Raw genomic sequence first — 8,794 nt, 5'->3', positions numbered from 1 at the left:
AACTATAAAGAAAAGAACAGTAAAACTAAGAGCTGGTTCTTTGAAAAGATAAACAAAATTGACAAATCTTCAGCTAGACTCACCAAGAAAAAAGAGCACTCAAAATCAGAAATGAAAGAAGTTACACCAACACCACAGAAATACAAAGGATCCTAACAGACTATTAAGAACAATTATATGCCAATAAACTGAACAACCTAGAAGAAATGGATAAATTCATAGAAACATACAATCTTCTAAAATGGAAATATGAAGTAGTTAGAAATCTGAATAGATCAATTGGTAGTAATCATATACTCCCAACACACATGTCCATTGGCTTCATTGGTGAATTCTACCGAATATTCAAAAAGATTTAATACCTATCCTTCTCTAGCTCTTCCAAAAATTGAAAAGGAAAGGATACTTCCAGACTCATTTTAGGAGGCAGTATTACCCTGATACCAAAACCAGATAAGGACATTAACCCCTCCCTATAAGAAAGTCACAGACCAGTATCCCTGATGAACATAGGTACAAAAATCTCAACAAAATGTTAGCAAGCCAAACCTAATAGTATATTAGAAGGATCATATACCATGATTATATGGGACTTATTCCAGGTATGCAAGGATGGTTCCACATACACAAAAATCAACATGATATACCATGTCCACAAAATGAGCGATAAAAGTTTTATTATCTCAATAGATGCAGAAAAAACATTTGACAAGATAACATACACTCATGATAAAAGCTCTCAACAAAGTGGGTAGAGAGGAGACAAATCTCACATATGTTAAGTCCACAACTAACATCATACTCAATGGTGAAAAACTCAAAGTTTTCCCTCTAAGATGAGAAACAAGATAAGAATGCCCACTCACACCACTTTTATTCAACATAGTGTTGGAAGTCTAAGCTAATTAGGCAAGAGAAAGAAATAAAAGGCATCCAAACTGCAAAGGAAGAAATAAAACTGTCACTATTTAAGGAAAGAATTTCGTATACAGAAAATCCTAAAAGCTCTGCCAAAACACTTCAAATAAACAAATCCAATAAAGGTACAGAGTATAAAATCAACATGCAATGCTTGCTTGTGTTTCTATACAGTGACAAACTATGGGAAAGAGAAATTAAGAAAAAAATCCTATTTATAACTATATCAAAAAGAAAAATAACATACTTAAGGATTAATTTAATGAGGCCAAAAACCAATACACTGAAAACTTTAAGACACTAATGAAAGAAAGTGAAGACACAAATGAAAAGATAGTCTTTGCTCATGAATTGGAAGAATATTGTTAAAATGTCCCTCTTGCCCAAACCAATCCCTATCAAAATTCGAATAGCATTTTTCACAGCAATAGCACAAGCATCCTAAAATTGGTATGGAACCACGAAGCCCCCAAAATAGCCAAAGCAATCCTAAGAACAAATCTAGGCATTTGTTGGTCTCTCCAACAAATGGCATTGGGAAAACCGGATAACCACATGCAAAAGAATGCAACTAGACCCTATCTTGCATCATACACAGAAATTAACTCAAAATGGATTAAAGACTTGAATATCTGAGGCCATGCAACTGCCTGAAAGAAAACATAGATGGTGAGCCACTTGACATTGAATTGGTCCAACACCAAAATCAAAGGCAACAGAAACAAAAACAAGTGGTACTATTAACGCTAAACTAAAAACTCCTGCACAGCAAAGGAAACCATCAAGATCATGAAAAGGCAACCTTCTGCACGGGAGAAAATGTTTGCAAGTCCTATAATCAATAAGGAATTAATATCCAAAATATATTTTAAGAACTACAATTCGATAGCACAAAACAATCTGATTAAAAAATGGACAGAGGAACTGGACATTTTTCCAAAGACATCCAGATGGCCAAAAGACACATGAAAAGATGCTCAATATCACTCATCATCAGGGAAACACAAATCAAAACCACAAGGAGACATCGCCTCACACCTGTCAGACTGACTTACAGATAAGAAATAACAAATGATGTCAATGACATGAAGAAAAGGGGACCGCGTGTCATGCTGGTGAAAATGTATACTGGTTCAGCCACTGTGGAAAATAGTACGTTGGGCCCTCAGTTAAAAACCAAACTACCATATGAATGCATCAAAAGCAGTACATATACACAATGGAATATGATTTCACCTTAAGAAGTAAAATTCTTACACCTGAAACTAATTGGTGTGTCAATTATACTTCAAGTAAACGTTTTAAAAATGAAAGACCATGGGAGAAGCAAAGGGGGAAAGTAGTTGCAAACAGAGAGAAAGGGAGGCAAACCATAAGAGACTCTTAAATACAGAGAACAAACTGAGGATGTGGGAGAGGGGGAAATGGGTGATGCGCATGGAGGAAAGCACTTGTTGGGATGAGGACTGGGTGTTGTACATAAGTGATGAGCCATGGGAATCTACTCCCAAAATCAAGATCACACTGTATACACTGTATGTTAGACAATTTGGCAATAAATTATATATTTTAAAATGGAATTCTAATACAGGCAACAACATGGACGAACTTTGAGAACACATTATGTGGAAGGAGTTGGCATGAAAGACCAATGTTGTGACTCCACGTGTATAAAGCACCCAGGACAAGCACATTCACAAAGAAATGATACTAGAGGGATCCAGAGGCTGAGAAGGTAGCAGTTTCCTAGGGACATGGTTTCTGTGTGGGATGACAAACAAGTCCCAGAAATTCAGGGGTGGTGGTAATGGTTCCATGACAGTTGATGCACTTAACGCTATGGACTTGTACACTGAAAAAATGGTAAAAATGGTTTAAATAATAACTATGTAGGTTCACTATTAAACACCACCAGAAAAGAACTGCTATATTATCCAGCAATTCTATTTACCTGAAGAACACAAAAGCACTAATTTGAAAAGATCCATGAGTCTCTAAGGTCACTGCAGTATTATTCACAGTATCCAAGATGTGGACACAACCCAAGTGTCCATCAGCAGATGCATGGAAAAAGACGCGCTGTATACACACAATGGAATGTCCGTCAGCCAGGAAGAATGAGATCTTGGGGCGCCTGGGTGGCTCAGTCGGTTAAGCCTCCGACTTCGGCTCAGGTCAGATCTCACGTTCGTGGGTTCAAGCCCTGCGTCAGGCTCTGTGCTGACGGCTGGCTCAGAGCCTGGAGCCTGCTTCCAGTTCTGTGTCTCCTTCTCTCCCTGACCCTCCCCCTCTCATGCTCTGTCTCTCCTGTATCAAAAATTAATAAAACATTAAAAAAAAAAAGAATGAGATCTTGCCATTCGTAACAACATGAATGGACCTTGAGGGAATGGCGAGGAATGAAATAAGCCAGCCAGGAAAAAAACACTTGACTTGCTTTCACCTCCACTTAGATGTAGAATCTAAGAAACAAATCAACAAAACAAAACTCAGATACAGAAGACAGAACGGTGGCTGCTGGGGCCCAAAGCTGGTGATGGTGGTCAACAGGTGCAAACTTCTAGGTAGAAGACGTGCGGATGTGATCTGCAGCACAGGGACCACAAGAACATCGTGGGGCATGCCTGAAAGTTGTTCAGAGTAAATCCTGAAACCTAACTGTCTACAGGGTAGGATGGGTGATCACTTTGGAATGTGTACAAATATTAAATCACTAAGTTGCACACCTGGAATTGATGTTATGGGTCAGTTATCGCTCAAAATTTTAAGAGGTTTAAAATATTTTTAATTAAAAAAAGAGACTCAAAAAAAGGCCCATTCGACTATGTCTGCACTAGATTAATGTCCTCCAATACGCTTCAGCATGGTCTCTGTCAGTGTGGCCTCTTGGGGATTGTCTACCCCATCCCACACTCTTGGATAGAAGAAGGCATTCCTAAAGAAAGAGGAGAAAGGGAGAAAGAGAAAACAGGTTAGGGAGGGGAAAGATGTCATATAAATTTAGAGTGCTTCCAACTGCCTGGACCTGAACTCCTTCCAGACTAACAGTGGCTTCGGATTGGTATCATTTCTCACACCTCTAATGCCAAAAAGTTTGGCGTAGATAATCCAGGAAGAAGTATTTGTAGTGAGTCCTCCAAAGCCTGTTTGTTGGCTGTGACCTCATGGGTCAAATATGGCTTCTGCAACTCCAACCACCATGGTCACAGTCAGGGTTGGGAGAAGAGGAAAGAGATGGCCCCCAACAGGTCTATTGCATTCTTCAGCAAAGCGAGTTTCCCTGGCAGCCCGGCACACCACCCCAGCGAGGCAGACGTCAGCTGCATCTCCTTGGCCATGATGGCCCCATGGACACCTACCCGAAAACGATGCTGGACCCAAAGGTACTTAGTCAGGCTGGGGCAAGGCCGAGCTTCCAGAAGCAGCATTCTAGTACCCGGGGACCAGCTTCCCAAGTTTCAAGAGACCACTGTGGCATGCCTGGGTGGCTCAGTTGGTTGAGCTTATGACCTCGGCTCGGGTCATGATCTCATGGTTCATGGGTTTGAGCCCCATGTTGGGCTCTGTGCTGACAGCTCAGAGCCTGGAGCCTGCTTTGGATTCTGTGTGTCCCTCTCTCTCAGCCTCTCCCCTGCTCATGATCTGTCTCTGTCTCTCAAAAATAAATAAATGTTAAATAAAAAAAAAAAAAGAAAGAAGGAAGGAAAGAAAGAACGAAAGACCACAGTGGGGGCAGCTGGCAGAGAGGAAATGGTATTGTAGTATCTGGCCAGTAGCCACAGTGCTGCTCCAGAGCCTTTACCCGGCAGCATCGGCAGCCTCCAAGTCCCCACCACCCTCTGAGTAGCCTGGTCCCTCAACCTCAACCTTCCCCCTGAAGAGACAGAGGCCTGTTTGGCACCTTGTTCGGGGGTGACTTGTTTCTAGATGCACCACCTAGAGCCTGCCCCTGCCGTGCTCCACAACTTCATAAAGTTACCTCTTGTAAGTATGCTTTTGGTTTCCGCTTCCTGCAACAGGGCCCTAACTGACACATGAACCTGCTCTTCCTGCCGCAGGTGGAAAGGTTGGGAGCCAGCTCTGCGGGGCCTCAGCCTGTCCCCGGGCCTGGCCAGAGGACCCAGGGGAGCCCACTCACCTCGGCCACCCCAGGCTTCCACAAGAACACCTTAACTCTGCAGCCTGGCTTCAATCACAAACCTCTGAATCAAAATATCCATGTGTTGCTGTTTTTTCCCATGAACAAAGGACACTTCTTTGACATCCTTTGGCTTGGGGGTTCCCTAATTTTGTTTTCTTTCTCTGATATGAAATGGCTCCAGGACTAATAATACCCTAAGGCATAGAGATAACACAGAGTTGGCAGCCTCTGGCGTTTATAAGGAGTTTTGGAAGTTCTGTCTCTCTAAACCACAATTTCCTGGGACTTCACAGATTTCTCCTCCTGCGGAATTACCTTTGAAGAAGAGAGATTACAGGGAAAGACAGATACATAAAGATTCTTCGCTGAAAGTGTGTGTTGACTCAGAGCAGGACAAGGACTGACCTGAATTCAGAGCCCCTGGGGCCGGAGCTCCCGGAGGTTAAGGGAGTCTGTGTTTACCACGGTGCACTAAGTACCTTCAGCAGGATCGGGCATGTTGGGTGCTCGATCTGCACTGAATTACTGAGTGTGTGCAGACAGCCCGGAGCACGCTCTCCTTCCAGCCTCCAACATCAGATGCCAGAGCCAGGTGACTGGGAATACCAGCCTCCCTCATCCAGGTCTCCATGCTGCCCTTCCCCACCCCCCTTACTTGGTACACGTGCTTTGCTCTGGACAAGATGACTGAATTGTAAAGAAAGCAAAGGCTGTGGCTGACCCCAGAACCCACAGGGGCCTCCTGCAACAACTGCTTCCCAGAGTCCATCTCTAACCTCAATGAACAGAGCACTGAACCCCATTGAGAAAAATTACCTAGGATCGCTTTCCTATCCCCCACGGAGAGGCAGATCAAGGCATGGATTACCCCAGGCAACTTTCGAGACTGCCCGCTCGAAGTAGCACTTAAATAGCAATAAGAGGTGATGAGGTGGGCAAAATTATAACATTTAAGAAATCAGATATGAAGAAATATTCCGGAAGCCAATTGAGGAGTATGTGTGCGCCTGCCCGCGTGTGTGCGAGGAGTGGGAGGGCAAGGCTGCCAAGGAACATGCTTAAGCAATAATAGATATTCTCTGAATAGCTGTGTTAGTTACTGGTTTAAGACACAAACATGTATCATCTCACATAGTGTCTGAAGTCAAGAATCTGAGAGCAACCTGGCTGGGTGGTTCTGGTCCAGGGTCTTACAAGGGTCCCAATGGGGCATCACCTAGCACCGCAGCCTCCAGGGGCCTGGCTGGCATCAGTGGATCCACTTCCAGGGTGGCTCACCCACGCAGCCAGTGGCAGACACCCGCACTCCTTGCTGGCTCCTGGCAGAAGGCTTTGGGTCCTCATTGACTCCTGGGTGTCCTCACAATGTGAGGGGTCCACGAGCATGTGAACAAACAGAAACCATGATGCCTCTATGACCCCAGCCCTGAAGGTACACCCTGACACTTCTGCTTTGTCTATTCCTTAGCAGCTGGTCTCATCCACACTCCTGGGCAGGGCAGGAAGTCCCGCCCTCCTGAAGGGAGGCAGAACCAAGAATCTGTGGACATTTTAGAGTACCTTCTAAGAAAGGTGGATCTGGTTAGCTATGGGGTAGGAGGGGAGTGTCTCCTAAATTCAGCGTGCAATCTGAAGGCCAGGGGTGAAATGCTCAGAGGACTGAAAAATTCTCCCTCCTCCATCCCTCCCCAAATGTGCCTCAATTTTCCTCTACACCAACATGTGGGGACTCCTTCAAGAGTGCTCCCTAGCTTGTCAAAGAAGGCACTCAAAGATTAGAAGAGACGGAGATTACACAATTCAACCCCCTCTGGTGGTCCTTTCTCACATTAGGGGAGAAAAAAACTTTTTTTCTGAAGGTCGCAGTTCACAAAATAAAACAGAAGTTTAATCGTAAGATGACAGAACAACTCTCCTCTCCAAAACATTGCCGCCACATCCAAGACCCAGCGTAACACAGCTTGCAAGGAGGAGAAATGCAAGACTTGCCTCGGTTCAGGAAAGAGTTTCTAGAGAGATGCAAAGACAACAGGGATGAAAACAAGGGCATCAGAGGAAACACGCAGCTAGAGCAACCAGAAAACAGCCCCGCTTACCCAGACAGACATATCTGAGACCACAGGCCGAATACACTTCAGTTCCTATTACCTAACGTGTCATGTCCAGCTTACAAGAAAAAAAGAAACACAAGATGTGATAAAAGGGAAAATAAGTCTAAAGAGACAACACAGGCCTCAGAACCAGAGACATCTAGCAGAGATTTTGCCATATTCTCAGAGTGGGAATCTAAAACAACAGATTAATACGCTATCCGTTGTAATGACCAAGTGGAGGACATGCAAGAATAGATGGGCGACAGAAGCTGAGAGATCGAAATCACACACCGAAGGGGACTGTTAAAAAGGAAATGAAGAAGGCCTTTGACAAACTCCTCAGTAGACCAGATGTGGTCAAGGAAAGAATCAATGAGCTTAAAGAGCCGTCACAGAAACTTCTAAAAATGAGATCCAAAAAATAGATGGATACATACACAAATTAAGTAAAAGAGAACATCCGAGTCCAGTGGGACAATTACAGGGGGCATAATACACACAGGGGATACCAGAAGAGACAAGTAAACGGGGAAACATTGGAATAATGACAGTTCCCCACGACACTAAACCACAGATCTGGGAGATGCAGAGAACACCAAACAAAATAACACCAAAACATCTACACCCATGCTAATTATATTAAAACGCAGAATATCAGAGGCAAAGAGGGAAATCTTCAAAGAAGCCAAAGGGAAGAAAAAAATCCTTTCTTATAGAGAAACAAGGAGAAGACTCACAATGGACTTGACTTCAGACACCAGGAAAGAAACTAGTGTCATAAAGTATTAGGGGAAAAAAACACCACCAACCTAGAATTCTGTATCCAGTGAAATTATCCTACAAAGTGAAGGAGAAATACTTTCTTAGACAAATAAAAACTGAATTTGTCATCAGACCTATCTTCCAAGATGATACTAACTTTCTTCAAAAAAAGGAAAATGATAGAGGTCAGAAACTCCCATCTCTGTAAATAAAGGTGAAGGAATAAATGAAGGTAGAATAAAATGCTTTTCTAACCTTTAATGATTTAGTACATAACTTTAGTACCTGGGTGGCTGTCAATTAAGCATCCAACTCTTGATTTTGGCTCAGGTCATGATCTCATGGTCGTGAGATGGAGACCAGAGTGGGGCTCTTGTGCAGACAGTGTGGAGTCTACTTGGGATTTTCTCTCTCCTCTGTCTCTTCCCCTCCCCCACTCACACTGTCTTTGTCTCTCTAAAAACAAATAGATAAACTTAAAAACCTTTTTATTAAATAGACAACTTTCTTCAATGTAATAGTACCTACACATTGCATGACCACAGCTTACGGATGGGTGAAGAGAAGGGCAGCAATGTTACCAGGACTTGAGAAAATGGAAATATAGCTATAAGGTGTCCACACAACTTACCAAGTCATACAGCGTTATGTGAAAGTGGACCTACAGATAGTTTTTTGAGGAACCTCCACACTGTTTTCCAGAGTGGCTGCACCAGTTTACATTCCCACCAACAGTGTAGGAGGGTGCCTGTCTCTCCACACCCTCGCCAGCATCTATAGTCTCTTGATTTGTTCATTTTAGCCACTCAGACTGGTGTGAGGTGGTATCTCAGTGTGGTTTTGATTTGTGTTTCCCTGATAATGAGTGATGTTGAGCATC

At 43.3% G+C, this 8,794-nt stretch overlaps 1 long non-coding RNA gene across 1 annotated transcript; it reads right to left on the bottom strand.

Moving 5' to 3' along the window:
• Positions 1–3,735: 3,735 nt before the first annotated feature.
• On the bottom strand, positions 3,736–6,374 carry LOC115288490. Its single transcript, XR_003907030.1, has 2 exons — positions 6,223–6,374; positions 3,736–3,853 (listed from the first exon to the last, which is right to left on the bottom strand). It is a non-coding gene; the product is annotated as an uncharacterized LOC115288490 (long non-coding RNA).
• Positions 6,375–8,794: the final 2,420 nt, after the last annotated feature.

Source organism: Suricata suricatta, chromosome 3 (genome assembly GCF_006229205.1).
Source record: "Suricata suricatta isolate VVHF042 chromosome 3, meerkat_22Aug2017_6uvM2_HiC, whole genome shotgun sequence".
NCBI classification, from domain to species: domain Eukaryota; kingdom Metazoa; phylum Chordata; class Mammalia; order Carnivora; family Herpestidae; genus Suricata; species Suricata suricatta.
This window is presented reverse-complemented; position numbering and strand designations above follow the sequence as displayed.